The 22728-nt window shown below is 35.0% G+C and overlaps 1 protein-coding gene across 2 annotated transcripts in view; it reads right to left on the reverse strand.

The window, feature by feature from the left end:
* The window catches only part of gnal (guanine nucleotide binding protein (G protein), alpha activating activity polypeptide, olfactory type), a 149978-nt gene that overhangs the window by 24991 nt on the left and 102259 nt on the right, over positions 1-22728 (reverse strand). The gene's annotated exons all lie outside the window — the stretch shown is intronic.

Consider the following 22728-nt stretch of genomic DNA (forward strand, 5'->3'; position numbering starts at 1 on the left):
TCTAAAACTGCATATCTTGGGCCTAAATAGGGATACAAAATTCAAAATGAGTGTATATTTTAAGCGTCCAGATTTAAGAGATTTAAAGAGCAAGTAAAAGTTACTTATATGTGTCCATGAAAAATAATTACAAAATAATTTATTTATCTTAGAATTTTAAAACCAGAAACTTGTCTTAGCACACAGTAATTTTCAAAGTAAATCAAAAAAAAAAAAAAAACCCACATATTTAAGTAACTGTTTGCTTTGCAGTAATTTATTACACAGAAAAAAAGTGGTGCAATCAGACACCAATGAAAACAGATACACTATATTTCAAGCACACAAAAAAAAAAGTCACATTATATAGATACCATAATACCAAGTGAGTCAGAAGAGAAAAATGTGAAGCAATTTCTAAATTTAAGACATAAGACATAAGTAGACGGAAATTTAGCTGGCCGCCGGCTGGAAATGAGAAGGCTACATATCCCTCCCACTGCATTCAGCCATTTCACCTTCTCAAAGTTGCAAGTCATAAACAATTATTTGGGTACTACACCAAGGGGCAGGAAAGGGAATTGAGACAGAATAGGCACAGTAGACAAAAGGGAGAAGAGGAGAGAGAGAAAAAAAGGTGCACCTGAACGGGCAAGTGCAGGCAGGTTGGTGAGAATGATAAGCTAATTTAAACTAGGCCAAGGACTGTGCTTCTAGCTGCTCCACAAAAAAGACAGGAAAGTCTGCCAAACTTTGTTAAATGACCCCCGAAGGGTGAGTTTTATTTTCTCCAGTTTGAGAAACTGCATGACCCCCCTAATTCAATGAACAAGATAAGGTGGGGCAGCTTCCTTCCAACTCAGCAAGATCAACCGTCTAGCCAAAAGAGTAGCAAAAATCAGACAGTTGGACTATGTAGTGTTCAGGGAGGAGTCATCAGAAACCACCCCAAATATTGTTGTCAGAGGTCACCACTCCAAGGGATGCTGCAAGATTTGGGAAAACGTCTAGAAGATAGATCGCCAGTAGGAGGCCAACTCGGGGCAGGACCAAAATATATGAGAGAAAGTGGCTAGAGCCTGCTTACACCTATCACAGGTTGGGTCCAAGTCTGGCTTAATTTTGGACAACCTAACTTTAGATTAATGGAGGCGATGCAAAATTTTAAATTGATTTAGTCCATGCCTAGCGCATGCTGAGGAAGAGTGGACCTGCCTCAGGACAGCGCTTCAATCTGCACCTGAGAAGAACATGTTCCCACAGGCCCTTGAAGTACACTGGGGAATCAGAATGGAGAGCAGTGGTTTTGAATAAACAGTGTTATTCATCTTCTGAGATCTAAACCCAGATCCCTTTTAACAGAAATTTTGATATGGAAAGTGAAGGGCGGTGAAAATACAAATACAAATACAAAAAAATAATACAAATTTAAAAAAAGATTTAGAAAACGCATGCCCTTCCAGCTAGTAATTCATTAAAATACAGAATTGATACTAGATTTTTTTTTTTAAACAACTGTATAACTGTACAATCAAAATGTTTTATAAATACTATGTTAGTAATAGTGAAAGTACTAAAAAGTACAAACATCCCTATACATTTTTAATTACAGCATTCATGGTATTCACACTGTGCATAGGGCTCTGTATCTTGATAAACAATTAATACATATTATAATTGTCATCTACTGTAAAGGTTATGGTCATGAAACAGAATGTACCTTCCCATCAGCCAATTGCACTCTCTCTTAGGGTCAAAAGATAGTATGCATGAAAATATTTATTTTTTGATAATTTACTTTTAATTCAGGTGTAGCCATTGTTACCCACAGTTTTGCAAACATCATGCTTACCTTGGGTGAACATGCTTATCCACTATCTGTGGCTGAACTACTTGGTAGTATAAATCATTCCCCACCCCTTACTTACTCTTTCCTGAACTGCCCTACTGACAAAAAGACTGAAATGCACTTTAAACAACCCTGTGGAAAACAAAGAAAGCTGTGCCTTAAAGTGATCAGCAGGGATCCTAGGAATCCGTTTGCTGCAGAATAACACTAAAAAACACAGATTTTGTATGTTGCTACATATTTGTTTGTGTTACACTTGGGGAGGGGCAAAAAACACACGCAAGGCTTTTTTTGTTTGTTTGATAATAACCAAATCAATACACGTATGATGTAGTAACAGTAACACAGGCAACTGCTTTAAATTTACGAAAACATATCTGCCTAATAAAACTGCTTCCGGTAATCAGGTTCATTGTTAAAATGAGGCTTCAGTTTACTTCAGTCAGTATCCAGAGCTGTTCAAAGATGCCGAAAATAATAACAATCACCCCTAAAGATCAGATCAACGAGTTTGGCAAGGACAAATTTCACGTCTATGGTAATGTGCCGTTTTGTACATTCAGCAAGGCTGTAGATTACATTCGTAGGCAGACCACTGCAGATCACATGGGAAGTGCTAAACATAAATTGAATGAAAGGAAATGTAAACAAGACGAGGCTAAAACAGAAGGGCCATCAAAAACACTGAAACAGACCACTGTGGTTTGGATAATTTCAATGTCTTACAACTGCCAAAGAACACCGTGAAACTCTTTCAGATTTTGTCAAAATGTGTGTAAAAGCTGACATTCCTCTGTGCAAAGTGGATCAACCGGCAGTTCCGAGATTTTCTGAGCAAAGGAGGCGGTGCCATTCCAAAAGTTAGACAATGCTACATATAGAAGAATAAAAGAAAGTAAATGGATAAATAGACTGAACACGATTCTGCCAACGGGAATCAACAGAAAACAATGAACTAATTAATTCCAATAAATATATAAAAGTTAAAAATAATTAAATAAACAAAATTAATTCAAACGTTGTGCATGCTGATGCACTGGGGAAGCCAAATCAAGGCTGATCCTCAGAGCCAGCATTGCATGATAATATAAATATAAGTTTATTTAAAATAATGTCAATTAGAATTAATATAGATTTAAAGATAAGTAAAATGATGTCACAACATATAGAACACCATTACGTCATGTAAGAATAAATCATGGATTTGAATCTAAACAATAACAAGTAGTTGTCATTCCGATACACCTATAAATACCTCCAATGTTTTGATTCAAACACAGGCTCCCTTTTAACAACAGGGAGCTATTTGTAATATTTGAAGTAAAAAAGTAAAAAAAAAGAAGTGTGTTTGTTTTATTGATTAATGGTGCTGGTAAGCTTGTAACTTGCTTAGAATTTGAAAGTGTAGCAATTTTTATTTTATTTATTTATTTAGCAGATGCATTTATCCAAAGCGACTTACACACGTTACACTGTAACACAAGGTTACAGTTCAAGAATTTATAAACTCAAGAAGTTATAAACTAAAATATAACAAGTGTAACCAGAACAACAATAAATACTTCCTGTATTAACTGTTACATCATTGTTTGTGTCATATTATAATTTTGAATAACGTAGACTATTTTTTTTTTTTAAATTGGAGAATTACATTTTTTATTGTGGAAAACTAGGATCCCTGGTGATCAGTTATATCAGTTTTCTATGAATGTTCTGATGGACAAAGAGAAGGAGAAGTAGTACCTTTTATTGAACTAACTAAATAATTATTTACAAGCTTTCAAGACCTCAAAGATCTCTTCTTCAGGTGAAAGTAGGAAAGAGAGATTTTGTCTATCATCTCTGCACTAATACGGCTACATTTCTTCTATCTACGACTATGAATTTTCTAAAATAATGAGGGAACAACATTACATGATAGCAAAGTTAACTGCAACTCATTTGCACTTCTACTAAAGTACTGTAGTTTACTATGGTATTTGCAACTCCACACATTTCCATTGCATTTTCAATATCATTTATATTGCTGTTATTAACTCTGCATATGGACATTTAAAACTGGATGAAATTATGGTATTATTGCCAACACCTTAAAAAAAAAAAAAAAAAAAAGTAATTCAAAGCATATTAACATTTTTATCCAAGGATGATTTATTTAAAATCAAAGGGATGTAGTTTTTTTTTTTTTTTTTTTTTCATAATGTTCAGGATATACAGCAATGGCCTAAAGTTTTGCATCACTAGAATTTTAGGATTGCGACATAATTAAAAACAAACAAAAAAAAAACTATATGAACATGATTTAGATATTTTATTTAACATTATGTAATCAATGAAACTGCAAAATGATATTGGAAACAGAAGTCATAATACCAGTACAGTATTTCATGTTAGATTAAATGGTAGATGTATTAGTCCAGAGATGACAGGTAAAGAGGAGATGTGATGCCTTTTATTTCGAAATGTCACAAAGCGGTCTGTAATTCAATGTGTCAACATAACATTATTCATCAATTGGTTAATTCTACAGAGCAGGGGCACTCAATTATTTTATACCTTGTTTCCATGGACAGCCAACTCGAGTGCGCTCGAATTAGTCTGAATTCTCCCAATTCAGTTGCTGAAAAAGGAGCCGTTTCCATAGTTTTCCGAGTTATCATCACGCGAGTTGGGCAGGAAATACTTGCGAGTTAAAGGTCAAGACGTGCATTCGCTACAGATGGTATTATAGTTAAATTGTCAATGATTTAAAAGATAAATCCATCTAGATACTCTTTCACATTTGTTTCATGTAGTACATAGACCTCTGGCAGACTGGTATGCAGAATAGGGAAAGAAGTCCTGGACAAGGAAAATAATGTGTCGGACATCAAAGTGGATATGAGAATGGCAGTGATGAAGCCAATTTGCTTGAAAACATTAAGTAGACCGGACATTCCCATCAATGGATTAAAAAAATCTGAATTGATCTGATGCAAATCCGAGGCACTGTAAACTGCACCTGCTACTGTAGTAAGACTGTTCTTTTTAATGCTAAGCATTTTTCTTGTTTTTAACAAGGATTTAATTAAGTAGCAGCCAAAATTCTTGTTAGAAAATCTGTAACAAAATGGTTGATTATTATTGTCGATACATTGTAGATATTACTGGACACCCACCGTGCAGGTATCAACAAAACAAAACCTCAAAATAAATAGTTCTGCACCATATAAAACAGAGCTGATTTTACAAGTGCCTGCTAGTCTAACTGATTAGAAGGCCTTTTTTTTTGTTCTCCAAGTTGCTGCAGTGACATTGTAGATGCTAGTAGAACGAGTTACTGTAAATAGGATACTGTTTTAGCAGGCAGATTTCATTTAGTAAACATTTATTTGAATCTTTTTCGAATTAAAGGTCTTTTTGCAAAATTGTGTTGCATTTTTCTTTGTGACCATGCTAAGTGAAAAAAGGCAATTCCAAAACCATCAAAACCCCCCCCAAGGTAGCAAATCTGCCAAATTTAATACAAGCCAATTGTCCTGTTATTCAGACTTCACAATTTAGGCCAGCCCAAGGAGTGAAATCGGACCAGAGAATTTGGGTGGGAGCCAACTTGGCCAATTTAAAAACATGGAATGGAGAGAGGGTGTGTGGGTGGGGTGGGTGGGTGGTGGGTGTGTGGGTGTGTGTGGGTGGGGGGGGGGGGGGGGGGGGGGGGGGGGGGGGTGTGCCCGGGTTATCTGGCTCATGGAAACACAGTATATGTGAAGGTCCAAAATTCTTGGTCACTATGTTGCATGGAAATCACTTAAGACTGGTTACACTCCTCTTAATTATTTTGCAGGAAGTATTTCAGGATAATCTCTGTTTCTGGTTAAAGGCTTTCACATGACTCCAGAAGACTGACATTGATAAAAAATAAATCAATAAATAAATAAATAAAACAAAATGATAAAATGCGCCCTACACAAGCCGCAGTTTGTGGACATTGTAATAAATAAATAAATAAATACATACATACATACATTTCTGTTTAGGCTAGACAGTTGTTAGCTTGATTTGTTTTTTATTCTCTATTAATTCTATTCTATTCATTGAAAAAAGGAAAGAGAGAACCAGATTGTTATCATTGCTTTTATATTTTTTTGAATAGGGGAAGTTAGCAGGCAATGTTCCTGCATGGTGGTAGGGGACAGGCAGGCATGAACATGTTCAAGTTCAACACTAACCCAAAATAAAATGTTGTTCCTGTTATTAAGCAGTAGTACAAGCAGTGGTATTTAAAAATAACAGGATCTAGTTTTCACTTTAGTGAAGTAGGCTACAAGATTTGTTTTCAATAAAAACTAGTTTTTATTTAAATTAATGTTCAGCTTTCATAATGAAGCTTGTTGTGTACTACTAATTCAATCAAACCAAGTAGTGTAGGAATTTGCTTGTATCGTTTAAGACATTTTTCAAATCAAGAAAGCTTATTTCCTTTGTGTAAAAAAACGACAACAGAGTCGCAGTCCTTCTTTCACAGCCAGTGTTATGGCACGTAAATGGTAAGGTAATTAAACTGTCTCTCTTTAGCGCACGCAAGAACTTGCAGAACAGATAAAACTGTCTTGAGAATTGTAAGAAAACGCATTTCAGAGCAAAACATTTAACGGCATTTTTAAATTTCATAGCTGAAGAGGTGCTGGGGCTATGCCTCTTCAAGCCCAAATAATGCGTCTTCATTTTGCAAAAAGCTGCGATGGTTATATACCTCGACAGAGAGTTGATTTCCTGTGTTAATTCAAGTTAATTTATTCATTTCTGCAGCGCAGCAATAATTGCAGTTTCTCTGCAACTCTCTTAGATTTCACGCAAATGTCCTTTGAATATTTGCCCCATAGTTTTTACATATGTTCGCTTGAAAGTTCTCCACTAGGTTTAAAAGGAGTTTTGGGGGGAATGAAAGCTCTGTCTCATTTTTACTGACTTGCTACTGCATGTGTTATTTCCCTGCCATAACATTGTGTATCACCATTGCAAACACAAAGTAAATTGTAGCAAAAAAAAAAAAAAAAAAAAAAACTGAACTGAAAAATCACTGTGCTTTTTCTTTCAAGTGAATTAAAAATAAAAACACCTTACAAATAACTGAAAATGCAGGAAGTGGGAGAAGTGGCAGATCCTCAAGAGCCTTGAGTTAAAGGTGAGCGCAGCAAGAGCAATATATAGACACAAAGATTTGCATCAGTCAGAACAGAACGCTGATATTAGTATTAATGATGTTTGTCTTGGAGAACGAATATCCACACGCATAATGTGATCTGCAGGAAACATTTTAACTGCTGGTGTTGCAAGACTGACTTGGATCACAGAATTTGACAATCTGCATACTCATTGCTAAGCTTTGCACATTTTGGTGGATCGTGGAATGATGCGATATCTGTTATGGTCGGGGTTCTGTCTGTTGCACTACCACTGCTTGCAAAGTGAAGTCTCGTACACACGAGTAATACACTATGGTTCCATATTGTGTGGAGTACCAACAGTAGAACAAATATGCATTGACTCGTGTGTGTTTTTAAAAAGAGCATTTATTGTGTTTTACTGGTAATATTTTTTAATTGGCTTGGAAAAGCTACTTAACAAAAATGGGCTTCATAGCACTGGTACTTGTCACTGTTTTCTTGGTCATTGTGAAGTGTGATTTTCTGAACTCATACCATAAGGTATGAAAATTGAACATTAACTGTGTATTTTAAAAAAAATTACTAATTTTTATTCATCAGAGAATGGATATGTTGAGTATCTGCTTCTTATCACAGCGACACCTACTGTACCCTCGCGTACCACACTCATAAGAACTATGCTGTCTGAAAAATTCAAAGTGCCAACTTACATCTGCCTTGGCAAGTATAAAAAATCACATCCTGAAAACGAAATCATGTTAGCAAAAAATGCTTTTACATTGGCTTGTACAATAAGAGGAAACAGGACAAAATAACAAGTGATCATGTTTCAGCTCCTACTGAGAACAGAACTGTACAAAAAATAAAAAATAAATCTGGCAAATCATTAACTAGAAAGCAACATGGATTGGAAACAACCGGATTTAGGTAACTAAATCAAAATGGATGAACGCACTAAATTCCTTAAAGATTTTGCATCAATGATCCATAATTCTTCCTGACACAGAATGAGTAATTCCAGCGTCTGTTTACTCTCTGAGCCAAGGCAGCTCTGTTATACTGCAGTTCAACAAACTAACATTAAATCAAACAGCAGAATGAATCCATGAATCAATGAATGAACACATCAATTAACTGAGGATATGTGTAAAATGTATCAGTAAAATAATTAAATGGCATTTCTAGAATAGTTTGGCTTCAGTAAGTCTACTGCGTAGTTATGTTTATTTACAGGAATTCAGTATGAATTCAATAGACAGTGTTACAGTAGTTCATAAATCCTGAACATGTTTGAATTCTGTATAGAAAATAAAGAAAATAAAAATTACTAGAGAACTTGACTTACTGTTATGCCGTGATCTATTTCAGTGGTCCTCATAGTAATTTGGCACGGGCATAAATTGGCTTACTTACTTGGCTGTTTGCGGGCACGCTGACTATTGCATAGGTTCTTATCTTAAACACTGCCAAATTACAGACAGTATAATGTTATTATAGTAAGAGTTTTAGTGTGAGTTATTCTTGGCTCACTCTGATAAGGCCAAGTCTCAGGCAGTAATTGTGCCTGCTGTGCTTATTCTTTAAATAATTTATACAAAATATGCAATGCAAACATTTTTAAATAGCATGTTTACACAGATAACCATGAATAACCTAAAATAAAAGAGGATAGATAGCATCTCGCTTTGTTTCAATTTGGCAAATTTATCAACACTACTCTGCTTTAAAGATAGCTCCTCTCCAGAACAATTATTCAGAGAAAGTGGATTCGTAACTAAATCTACTACGGTGTTTCCCTTGTCTGCTGAAATAAAAAAAGAGAAAGAATTTAATTCTAAATATTGAAATGTATTATTTTTCTCATAACAGCTGGCGAAATTCCATGCTTAACCGGAATATTAACACCCCGCCTCTGCTTACTAATGATTAACTTACCAACAGCTAACTTACGAATGGGCAAACCATTGTTGCTGAACAAGCCACGCTGCTTGCAAATGCTGTATTTGCAACTTACTTTCAGTCATTTGTATGAGCATTCACACCCACTAATAACTAAGCATCGCAATGAATCTCATGGTTCTTGCGTTGGAAAATAAACTTGTAAAACCAGTCCTGATACGTCAGTGGGGTGTAGATACAAAAAACAAAAGCAAACACCATGCTAGTTGCAACAAATGTTTTACTGTGAATATAGAATAATTTGAGATTTTTCAGTGACTAAGGCCAGTGGGTTTATTATCATTATTTAAAAGAGGCAAGTTGAAGTTTACAATGGCAGAAACAGCTTTTGCACATTCAGATCAGATTAAAAGCACAGATGAAGTTGAAGGATACACTAGGGCTGTGTTTGAAGGTTTGTTCGCTAGCCAGGAATTCAGTAGTTTTAAACCTTCGAAGGTTGGTCAGGTGTTTGTTTTGTTTTTTTTCCTCTGTGAACAGAAAGCATTTGACAATGCGTGAATACTATAAATCACACATTAAATGTCACTTGCATGCAAAATTTGGATCTTTTGATTTGTACAATGCATTTTACATAAACAAAAGATGTTGTATATTAAAATCCACTACCCAATCGTTATACGTAGCAACTCTACATGGCACCGCTGAGGTGTACTTGGGGGGGTACTTATAGCGGCTGTAGTGCTTCAATAAAATGTGTCCTGAATACCTAGTGTACAAGGCAGTGCAAACAGTAATAATTTTAATTTTGAAAACTGTACACTGTCCGCCCCTCCCCTCTCCAGCTTGTGTTATCCAGAGGCAAACCTTTAATTTCTTCATTCGCCATATCGACAGCAAAGCGCTGTATAGCGTAAGCTGTATTCAAAGAAATCCCTCTGCTGTTTGGAAAAAGTTGAATGCAAATTGTGCAAGTGACTGTTGATGTGTCATGGAGGCACAACTAATCTCCAGGGTCACTTGACAAGCATAAGTCAATATTATTCTTGACAAGCATAAGTTCACATATTCCGCACTATAACAGGTTGCGTTATAACGGGGTAGCACTGTAGCATGACTCTAGCTACATCACTTCTCCCAACAGCGTTGTCACATCACCTGCCTTACATAGTTATCACCCGGAAACCACAAAAAATGATGTGGCCTTAATGTGGCAGCCAGGTCAGGTCAAAATTAAGGGTGCCGTTAGATTTTGTTCTGAAATGATTTTATGAGATTTTAAACTCTTACAAGCTCACTCCCCATACAGGGATGCTTAAAAGTAAATATTAAACTTTATTTTTAAAATTTTTTATATGCCATTAATTATTATTGTATTTTATTAATTCAATCTTTTAATCCTAATTCAAGCTTTTACTCCATTCTAGTGGAACAGCGGACGTTTTGATAATAGAGTACAATTGTTATAGTAATAAAGCAGATTATCAAAGTTCTCAAGAATGTAATGTTGGTATTTAAAATAATTATATTAATTGGATCTTTCTTATTTAAAATTAGAAAGCTTTACCTGATAAAGCAGAGAACCAATCGTAGACTATTTTGTTTTGCATTTTTTGTACTCTTGTTGTACAATGCATAGTGAATGGGTTTGTGGTGATAATAATAATAGTGAAACAAAAACACAGTTTCAGACTTACAAACGTTGGCTTACAAAATAGATCCTTGAATGACATGAAGGAGAAGTTACTTGAATTTTCAAAAGAAAGCTTGATGCACTGAAAACATGGTGCTACTGTATAACTATAAGCTATCTACTATTTGCCAAGGGACTCTAAGCATGCTGTGGTCAAACCACGTTGCAAACTTTCATTCACTCTGTGATACTTCTTTCCTGTCCATCATGATAAACAATGTACCTGCCTTCTCCTTCTCATTGTAATGTGTTTGTGCTGTGGGGGTGATGGTACCAGCTAAGATATCTTTTGCAAAAGTAGTGTGAGATTTGAATAAAGATTTAAACGCCCTGCTTTAGAATCAGAAATAATCATATACGGGTTTTCAGAAATCCACTCCTACACCATCATTTGTCCTATGTCTACAGTTTGCACATAAACTATCATTTTATTTCTCATATTTTTATTTAAATAAAGAAACAACCATTAGTGACAGTTTCTCCCAATACGTGACTGTAATCTTGATACAGAAAACTTCATACCAATAAACTTTTTAACTTGTTCCACAAACAGTGCTAATGGGATATGTACTTTAATGCACAGCCTCCTACATTCCTAAATAATATGAATGAAGCAATGGTGAGCCAAAAGCTAAATTCAAAATTAATGTGTTTATGGGAAAAATTTTTTGTTTTCCCATTGATAAACATGCAGATGTGTTTAACAAAGCAATTCACAGCCTTTCTTAAAACAAAACCAACAAAAACTTGTTCCGAATGGAGTTATTAATTCAGGGAGATTGAAGGAGCAGAGGGCATCTTTTACATAAATTCTTCTTTATTCTCACTGAAGGTTCAACGTCACTGTTGAGCCTTCAACAAGAAGGGCGTTGATCTTGTCAAGAAAAAAAAAATACTGGTATATTAAACTAATTAAAAAAAAAATTAACTTAATTGAATATTAAACATGATTTCACATTTACTACTGTACTAAGCAGAACAAAATCCAATTTTCTGGAATGTAGAAATTAATTAAGATACAGAAGGAAAAGTTATCTGCACACATGTGCTTCTGTGTTGGAAAACAGATCATTTGGAAAACCCCATGGCTAATTAACATAAAGCTCAATCTCAAGCACACACCAAATACCCCTTTTGTGAAACATTCTGCAAATCCACATCTACTTCACACAAGCAAACTAAGAATAAAAATCGACTCAAGTATTATATTGGCAATAAAACTGCTTTAGACTTTATTTATTTATTTACTATTATTATTATTATTGTTATTATTATTATCATCATCAGCAATCATATCGGTGTAGGCACTTAAGTATGTAAAGGACTAAACATCTAAAGCCGGCCATTGCGAGAAACCAAAGCTAGGTTGTTTAATTATGAACTAGAATGCCAATCATCCAGTATAAGACTGCAGCATAATACAAAAAATCCATCTGGGACAAAATGATAGACACGTCTGCTGCTTAATGTTAGTTTATACTTTATGGACTTTCCAAATGTTTACTACTAGTAAACTAAACTGAGACGTTTAAAAGGTGGCAGCTTTAACGTTATTTTTTTTCTTCTATAAATCAGTTTTTTTTATACATTTTAAATTAGTTTTTTTTTTTTTTTTGCGTTGATTTAAAAGGAACAGTTAATAGAAAAATGGCTAGGTAATAAAGACTCATGATAGATTTTGCTGCCCCCAGTTTGTTCTCTTGAATGTGACTTACCTGTGAATTAAGGACTAGCTTTAGGCCATTAAAATATGGATTATTTGCTGTAGTGGCGATAGAAACATAACTGAATGGTGTGAATAACAGCACTGTGTAGTTAAACATTTGACTCCACCTTTAGTGGTAACACAAACAGTGGGGAGATTAGGATTATTTTAAATACTGGGATATTTATACAAATACCTCCCTCACAGGAATGATTAATTACATGAAAAGAAAGTTAGCTTGTTTGTATAGAGTTCAATAATGGTGTTGGCACAGCATAAAAGGTAACAGATAAGCTATGAGCCTATATATATATATATATATATATATAGTGTAAATTAAATTGTGTGATACAGGTGAAACAGTATCTGTTGCAGCAGCACTAGACATTTCCAAGGCAAATGATTTTCTATTTTATTTGAATATAGTAGCTGTTCAAACCACACATCCCTCCTTGAGAAGCTGACTGTACCTTTCCACAGCTAGACATGTGAAACCAATTGGGGGGGGGGGGGATCACTCCACTCAGCACGTTGATGTAAAACAAAATAGTAATATATAAAGAGTATAATGCATAAAGAGTATCGTATTCCTTCGAATTTAAGAAGCAGCCCAAATTTCCCATCCTCAACTTGTGGAAAAGAAAAGTGAAATAAAGATGCATTTACGCATATAAAAAAAAACTATGTATGTAGGCAGTTTGCAGCAGTCTGCTGTCACACAGAGCATTACAGCTATGCGTGCTTCTCATTTCCAGTGGTGATTACTCACACATGTTTTTCTCCCTTTTTGTGAACTGTGGTATTGCTTGGAAAGTAGAAAATAAAGGGGTCTTTATTTTCTCTTTAAAACAAAACTTTAAAACCTTTAATTACCTTGAACTTCTGACATTTCATCAGTTAACATTCTGCTGAGGAAAACAGTCCCTAACATAATTAGAATAGAAAAACGACATACATGTAGAGAAATATGTTAAGTTAATAATAATAATAATAATAATAATAATAATAATAATAATAATAATATAAATTTTTTTATTGGGGTCTTACTCTTTTTATAAATTTATTTATCTGGACATGTACAATTGTTCAATAGTCCGTACAGTATGGAGTCTGACTCGAAACTTCTTGTTGGAGGCGGGGCATCATTCAAGCAGGCAAGGAGTGGATTGGCTGGTGCTGAAAGAACTGAAACAGGGTTGGCAGTTTGACTGGCTACTTTTGAGGGAGGGTGTTGTTTGGATCCAGCTGATGACAGAATTGTGGACCAATCATGGCTTCCCTGTTGATTTGCTGTCCAGTAGCTGCGAATTCAGCCTTCATTACAGTGTCCTGTCACAGACATGATTTCGCTTGTCTCTAGACCAGCGTCAGAAAGTATGTTTAAGTAGTTTTTTATTTTATCAAATTAGAATGTTAAGGGAAAAAGCCGGTATTTGAGCGCGGATTGATTTTAAAATGTAATTCACAGTTAAGCACTTCAACGTTCCAGCGGGCATCTATGCAAAATAATAGCCCGGTAGATCTGGAAGCTGACTGGCTGTTCGCACTCAATTGTTTATATATATATATAAAAATAACATTGTGTTAATGCACACGTTTCACTAGTTAAACAGGAGAAAAAAGCATGGTAGTGATAATCTATTATAAAAAGAAAACAAACAGATACATTAATGCACCTCAAGATTGAAACAAGGAAGACATTACTTGGATCTAAGGCTGTAAGGGTATAAACGCTTAAATGGTAAACGTGGATTTGTCATTTATAGCGAATACAAACTTCACATTTTTGTATCCGAATACATGTAAAAAAAATTAATTGTTTGAATATTCGGATAGTTGTCCCAGCACTATGAATATTCTTTATTATTCTTTGAAAGAAAGTGCTTTTCAGCATCATATATAATTAGGGGTCTACTTAAATCGCGGTACATTTTCATATATTTAACGGGTAGGTTATGGAGTAAAATTAGGACTTCACAGACATTTCACAGACCTGTTTAAACATTAAATAAACCTAAGACGACAATATTTCGGAGCACTATAAAAGCCTAAAAATAGTTGTACTTGCTTCCTTACTAAAACCTAAGTGTCATTTGTTAAAGGCAAGAGTGCAACAAACCCTAGCAGTTGCTGCTGCCATTCTTTCTGATGTGGACTAGCCCATACATTGAGACTGCACGTTCTGCAGCCACTGAATTGGTTGGAAGTGTAAGGCAAAGGTTTGCCAAGTTATACAGATGTGGAAATCAATTAAACAGCTCCAAAACTTGGCTACCCAAGGACATCTGGCATACTTTAATAAAGGCAATATATGCAGCACATTCGTTGTCATGTTATTTTTCCCATCCAATAATTAATTTTACCAGTACCAAGTCAAAACAAAGAAAACGTGCCTTCGGGGGTCTAAAATTCTAACTGTTTAAAAAGTAAGCAGCAGGTTGTTTGGAGCGAGGTGGCTCTGCTAGATTGTACCTGTAGTACTGATTTAACTTGGCTTTGCAGGATTTTTATTTTGAAAAATATGTTATATTTCTATTTTTAAATTGTTTTTAACAGATACAGTACATCGGACACATGTATTAGTCAAATCTGCTGTGTTTAGTTAAACAACATTCTACATATTAGGTTTTTCAAAATGAAACTCTGTTACTTTTAATTTGTTGCCTGAACTAATCTACATCATCCCTTTATTGACCATGGTTTTTTGCCCTGTCACTAGACTATTGGTTTAAAGAAAGGCATTATGATTTCCAGTGTTCCTGATAGACTGCTGACAGGCTGAAAGCTGTATGTGAATTTTATGCAATTTTTTTTTTTTTTTTTTTTAATTTTTTGTTTTCTTCATTCCAACAGAAGCATTTAGCCTATTGCAGTAATATTTTTTGCACTGCTGTGCTCAGTTCCTGTGAATACTCCCCTGATGTATAGTAAAGAACACAGAAGGATTTTCTTAATTCTCGCTGAGACCTGAGTGAACATATTTGCAGAAAGAGGAGTGCGCAGGTTTGTTAGAATGAGCTTACTTGGGCAATGTCACATAAACTGTAGATGTAAAACCATTAACATAAGTCTCGGTATAAAAATTAATTTTTAATGGTGTAACTTCTCTTAAATACTAACATGTATAAGTAAAGGTTTGTATTTTAATCAGTATGACTGATCATTTCCTAATTCTTTTTACCATCAACTAAACAAAGCACTTTTTTTTTTTTGTTAATAGCCTACACAGGGCTCCCATGGATCCTAAACCATGTAGGTACAGTCGGGGATTGCAGTAACTAATCGCCCTGGGTAAGAAATAAATATTATTATTATTATTAATAATAATAATAATAATAATTTCACACTGGCCATGACTTTTGCAGACATTAAAGACGATCTGGGGTTACATTTCTCAACATATACTTGAGGAAATACAGTAAATAACAAATTACAGATTTTTTAAATCGAAAAATCAGGAAAACATTAATACGAAAATTCTAAATAATGAAAGAATTTCATAGGGTCCTAACTGTGTATAGCATACCACATAACTGTATACCGTGATATTAAAGTTATTGGGGTATTTTTACATTTTTTTATTTACAGTTATCATACGGTGGAAATTCAATACCTGCCGATCCCAAATGTTACGTGTAAATAAGTCTATACTTTTTATATTATAAAGTTTTAAACAAATTTACACTGCACTCTACTTGCCTCACTGCACATGACCACCTTGAAGCGAGGTACTTTTTTCACATGCGTTACTTAATATCTCTTCCACAATTATGTCAAAATGTATGATTGGGTGCTGAGACAACTGGTTGTTGCTGAAAAAGGAGCTAAGTTGACAGCTACTGGTACTACAGCAATATAACAAAATGTGTAGCATCAACACAAAAACTGAAAATGTCAAATATTCTTTGTGTTTGAATGGGATCTCTTCTTACCAACTTTACTTCACTGTTTCCATCTATCTATCCATTATCTGTAACCGCTTAATCCTATAGAGGGATTACTGGTTACCTTAAATTAAAAATTGGGAAAATACAGAGAACCGCAAATTCCACTGCTACACAAGGCTGTGCTTACAGAATCCAGCAATATAAGTGTTACATGGAACCTATTTTACATGGTGAATTACTAGAACAGTACCCTCTTTGTAATCACATAAAACTGTACTTAGTTTGTAGTTCTTTCTTAAATCAGAAAACAGTACATTCAGCATATTAATGCAGTCATCAAAGCCTGATCAAAAGGAGGACCACTGATCAATTCCTACACAGTCTGCTAATTAAGTTATCATTCAAGACCCCCCCCCCCCCCCCCCCCCCCCCCCCCCCCCCCCCCCCCCCCCCCCCCCCAACCACCCCTCTGAGGAGCCATTGTTTGGCTCAAGGCAAAAATACAAAAACAAACAAACATAACACACCCCATCTTATGAAGAATGGATCAAAATGAGAAATTAGTCAACCATAATGGGAGTGTTAAGAGAATACATCTGTCTATGAATATTACTATGAATATTATCTTGGCAACAGTACTGTAATTCCATGGGTTCTTTTTCAGGGCCCCCAAATAAATTTTGCTAAAATAAACTGTTGCTTTATGGCAGGACACACACAAGTGAAACAAGTATTTTAAGCAAACCAATTTCTCACATGAAGGAATAATCAACAATTTTTCACAGGATTATTATTATTTTTTGGCCATTACGCAAACTGAAAACACAGCATAGCGGCCTGATTACAGCGTCATTTTTCCAGGTAACAACGTAACAGCCCATTACGCTCAACAGCGCTCGCCATTCCCACCCCCAGACAAGCAGCCAAAGGAACTAGGCAACACAAACAACCACAGACTGCCGTCATCAGGCAAGACATAGAACATGCAACATGACCCAATCAGCAAACGACTCGTGTAACAAGAACACTCCTTTAGGGGTGGGATTCCTTGCTGAGAGCATTTCAAAAAGTCCCGGATGCTAGGCGGTTATCTTTTTATTATTAACAGCTAAGGAACCGTTTCATATTTTTTCTCCAAACATTCGAAAGGCCATACCACAGCACAGATTCATTAAAACAACGCAACCCCAAAAAAATGTTTAATAAATAAACCCTAATAAATCAGCACTGAAATCCGCACCTCCTGCTGAAATGTAAAAGCAGGAGGTGGCTCTTTACAGGGTCATGGCTTCTGTGCAGCTGCACCTAAACCAGAGGCTCTTGGATAATGTTAATTTTGACAGTTCCTCCTCCCCTTCCCCCACCCAACACACTGGAACTCCACAGCTAAAAATAGACCATCCAATTCCTCAGTTGGAGCCTTTTCATTTCTCGCACTCCACAACACAGAGAATCGGCCAATGGATATCTCTGTATAGTACCGCTGTCTCCTGATGACCTGCAAGCAATTCGGTAACTAACAAAAGCTATCCAAAAACCTGTGGCTGGCTGACTGCTATCAAAAAGAAAACATAAAACTCCTTATTAACTCATCGTTAACATATGATTGAATAACAATGTAATGTACTGTACGGTTAGTCACAACATTTAATGGGTTTCTTTTTTTGGACACAAAGATGAAAACAAAATCTACATCAGGAGCCACTTTACAACACTGTCCTAATTCAAACTGTTACTACTGCAGGGTGCTTCTTCCCTTCCATCTCCTACCAGACATGGGGGCAGTGCTCTAAACTGTTCACACACTTATTACTAAAAACATGTGTATATCTTTTTTTAATGTAAAGCACAATACAATAACTTAACAATCATTTGCCTAAATTAAGTACACAACCTTTAATAGGTCAATAAAATACAAAGGAATATCCTTTCAAAGTTAACACAATTACATCAGATTCTCAAGATACAGCCAACAATATCAGATTCCCAAGTACAGTATGTCCATATGGCACCAAACAAACCCACTGGACTTCAATAACATTGTGCATGTGTAAATGCCTACTTACAATGGTAGAATACTTTATGTTCATGCAAGGAATATTTTGCTGGAGATTGATCTGCAGGGTTCTTTTAGAATTTTTTTATTTTTTTTTTTTTTATGCACTTTGTTATTTAGCAGCTGTTACTGTAAAAATGTATGTGAGTCTCGGGTAGAGGTCAAAGTACAGGGTATGCCGTTTCTGGGAAGAGAGAGTATCCAGTCTAAGCAGTGAACTGCTGTGCAGCTGAGTTAAGTCCCCAGAGGTAGTCATTCTATATACCAGGAAGTGAGTTAGGCTGCCTATGACTGTGTGCACTTTTCTGACTGGTCAAGGGTAGTGTCAATGCATAGGGCGCACATACAGGGCTGCTCTATGTTCCCTCCAATATTCCCTTTCTTGAAGCAGTGTGCACTTTCATGAAACAAAATCCGACACCTGTTGGACAGTGTTCTGTAAAATACGGCAGCATTTTACACAAATAATGTGCAACTACGTGCTAATCACCTTCCAGAAAACTGATGCCACTAACAGATGGAAATAAGACTCCCATTGCATAGCAGTTTAATCCATTTCTGGTTTTACTACGCGTTTGATAAGACACACCTGAGCTTCTTACCTATATACTATGGTTAATCTGTAGTAAAATCTGGAATGGGTGAAACAGCTATGCAATAGGAGTTTTATTTCCATTCCTGAAATCAGACCTGGAGTCAATTACAAGAGTAATTGTGTAATTTGAAATTGCAATTACAATGTAATTGTAATTGAACCTCTGCACATCTATGTAATTGTATTTGTAATTGCAATTACCATAATTGATCAGTTACAGTTCAATAACACAGCTTTCCAAACTTAATCATTCACAGTTCCATGTTGTGTTTTACATTGAGTGAACAGTCTTGTATTTTCAACCACTTTTTATGACCCCATTTGTTTGAAAAAATGTTATATAGGATGTTTCTGTATTTGTACCTGTGACTACTGCTTGGTAGAACAAAGAGAGTAAACATGTTAATGTGTGTAACTATCTATGTTACTTTTTAGTGTAATTGTAATTATATTTGCAATAACTGCAGCATACTTGCTACTGTAATTGAACAAAACAGCACTGTAATTTCAATTTCAATTTAATTATAATTAACCCCAGGTCTGCCTGAAACAGTTGATTACTATTTTACTTTTGTATTTTTCAAACACTATGTGAACAATGTACTAATATAAATGACAATAAACTTAACTATAAAATCATGATCCTCACAAAACAATACAGTTTCATTAAAATGTTTAATAAATGAATATGTAACAAAAAAAAGAAAGATTCATTAAAAAAAATGTGTGTGGGGTTTAAGAACAATAAATATAATGTGTAGCCTTCTTCTGCACGTATTGACTAGGGCTGCTACGATTAAATCAAAAATCGATTTTCCTATCAATTCCATTTCTCATTATATACATTGATAAAAATATTGGATAATCGATTCAATAATTACATTTTTTGTAACGTGCATAGTTAATAACATTATTTAAGTTTATCAACGAAACTGCACCGAACGCCCTGCCTTGCTATTTACAGTATTTCTCCCAGACAAGCAGTGGGCGTGCCCTTCTTTTCCTGCTCGTGTTAACTAGCATCAGATTTGCTGGTTCCATCCTACCAGCGAATCAGTTTTGAAAATGCATTGGAAGTACGCCCCTCTGTAAAAAAAAAAAAAAAAAAAAAAAAAAAAAAACAAAACAAAACAAAAAAAAAAAAGCACCACCTTGTATTCAGAGCAGCACGACAGGCTTGTACTCCTGGCAAACAGCAAGCAAATAAGTATTTTAGTATGTTAAACTTGCTTTAGGCGAATGTTGTGTTTTTTTTCCTCCTGATGCTATGAAGGCATAATTACCCCTCGCATTCAATTGTTGTGCACAAGCTTTTACTTAACTGCAATAATATTAAAATAATAACATCCGGGGGGAAAGGAAAGGAATTGAATTAAACTATATGTGGGCAATACAATCATCGATATTTACTCGAACGATTATATTTTATGTGCTCAATTAATCGATTGCTATTTTGAGACTTAACTGTAAGGATTGCTACACACTACCATTTGATCAAACAGACTTTGTTGACGGGAAAAAAAACAAAAAAAAACCCACCTTTTGCTTTACTTTAATTTTAAAACCTTTACTTAAATTGGTCACACAGTAGATCCATACAAATAACCATTCCATGGTAAAGCAAGCTGCTCTCTCAATGTGAGTGAAGGTCTAAAAACTAACAACTATTTTGTTCCAATACAAGATGGTGTGTTCTGATGACATTCACCTGCAAATTTATTTATTTTTTTTTTTTTTATAAAAACTGGTGAAACTATACCAATCACTTCTGGTATTATCCAAGACTGTAAACATTTATGCAAAAAAAAAAAAAAAAAACTCAGTGGACTTCAAATCGTACACAGTATTAACAAAAACCTTTGTAAAACATAATGGTGAAAACTGTAAGATAACTAAAATAAGAGTTATGGGAACATGAAGCGCCCCCCTTTTTTGTTCATTAAATGTAGCTACACAGGGATTATCAGGCCATGTAACAGAGGCATTTTTCTAGGCAACATGTCAATATAAAAAGTTTATCCATAATCCACTTCATTTTAAACAAAAAAATTATGGTTGCTTTGTTTTTTCATTAGATAAGTGTTGTACTACACATTGGGTATAGGAAACTGTCAAGGCTTATTATATGTTATATTTACACCACTATTGCAATGGTAGGCCAACTCTTTTACAGTATGCTGATTTTTATTTTTTTAATCTACCTATCTATCTATCTAGGTGTTAGAAAAATAAGTTAGGATATAACAAACCACTAATTAAAAAGAGTCTCATGCAGAACAGTTTGTTAATAGTTTCCCAAATAATAGACCATGTACTCGAATCCAACGCCAGACAATAATCTCCTCTACATAGTAGTGTACATAAACCTCCCAAACACAAGTCCTTTTTTAAATACAAGTAATATTATACCTGGGAATAACACCGATTTTTATGTATTTTTGTATGTATTTTTCAAACCGGGCTGCATGCTCCATCTGGGTTTCCTGACTGATGACCACATCTAGTCGATGTAAATACAATCAGTGCCGCCCACAGCTGATAAAAACATTTTATGCGGGTACTCCTATAGTACCACTCGCAAAACTATATTACAGTGAATTACCACTCTCATTAAAATTGTTTTTACTGAACAGCAGTGATATTAAAATAATCTGCCCCAGTGTCAATCTTTCTGTCGCACCAATTAGAAAAACTACTTGGAGTCAATTGGCAAACCCTTTCCTTATTATAACTGCCCTCACGTGAAGGTGGTATGCATGTATAGCTTTGAAATGTATTTAACTTATTTAACGTATTTAACTATAAGTGAAATTTTTCGAGGACTTTGGTAATAAATTAAGTGCTCGAGCAATTTTAGTTTTGAGTATTCAAGTGATTGAGCTCACCCCTAGCAGGTATGCTTGTTAACTCCTGCATTTTGGCCATTTTAAGAAACATTTACTATAACCAAAGACCAGAGATTTAGATAGTATTTAATGAAAACGTTTGGATCGATCAACACATTTTCTTCAGCATCTATATTTTCTAGCTACGTTATTGAAGATAATTAACTCTGCAGTGTACATTCCAAGAACAAATGCTTGCTGCCCAACACAGCACTTCAACCAACAGACCCTGAGACTCCTTACAACATCTTACTTGCTATTTATCAATCTATGCCAATATTACAAAATATTTGTTATGTAAGAGTCTTCAACCACCCAAGATGTACACTCTGCCGTTGTCAAATTACAGTTTAAAACGACTATGTAATTTTGTTTTAAAAAGAAAACAAAAAAAAAACTTGATTTTATACTCGTATTGTTTTTTAAATGCATCTTTCCACCAGAGCAAAAAATAGTCCCTATACCTTGGCTCTAGAGACTACAAAAGTGGCTTGAACTTATTACTGCTGAATTGTTGTAGACATACAAATATATTTACATATTTATTTTTATACTGCAGCTTTAATTTACTGTTTATAGGTATATGAAAAACTACAAAAAATATAAGAAAGCTGTATATTTAATAACTGGGATAATTACAGACATAGTAGAATGTTCCAGGTAAAAAGGCGACACTCATTTTATTTATGAAAAGTACAGTTGTAGCTGGCAATGAGCATTTGCCATTTAGGACACACTACAGCATTCTGTAGGCTCAGGGAATAAACATACTACTATTTATAAATGCAGAGTGTTAAGTGAGCACATGTTTAAACGGCACCATTCTTATGATCAAACTCCTCATTGCAGTGAGCACGTGAAGCGTGGGAGCAGCTGAAATGTACTGAAGAATGAAGATTGCGGACTGCGCTAAATATTTAATCATTACTGTCAAGACTTTTTTTTAGGGGTGGGGGTGGCGGGAGATAGGGTAGCATTCCAATGTATTAGCACAAATTATTTAAACATTTTTCACTTCAAAACAGCTTTACAC

The sequence above is a fragment of the Polyodon spathula genome, chromosome 4, assembly GCF_017654505.1.
Source record: "Polyodon spathula isolate WHYD16114869_AA chromosome 4, ASM1765450v1, whole genome shotgun sequence".
NCBI classification, from domain to species: domain Eukaryota; kingdom Metazoa; phylum Chordata; class Actinopteri; order Acipenseriformes; family Polyodontidae; genus Polyodon; species Polyodon spathula.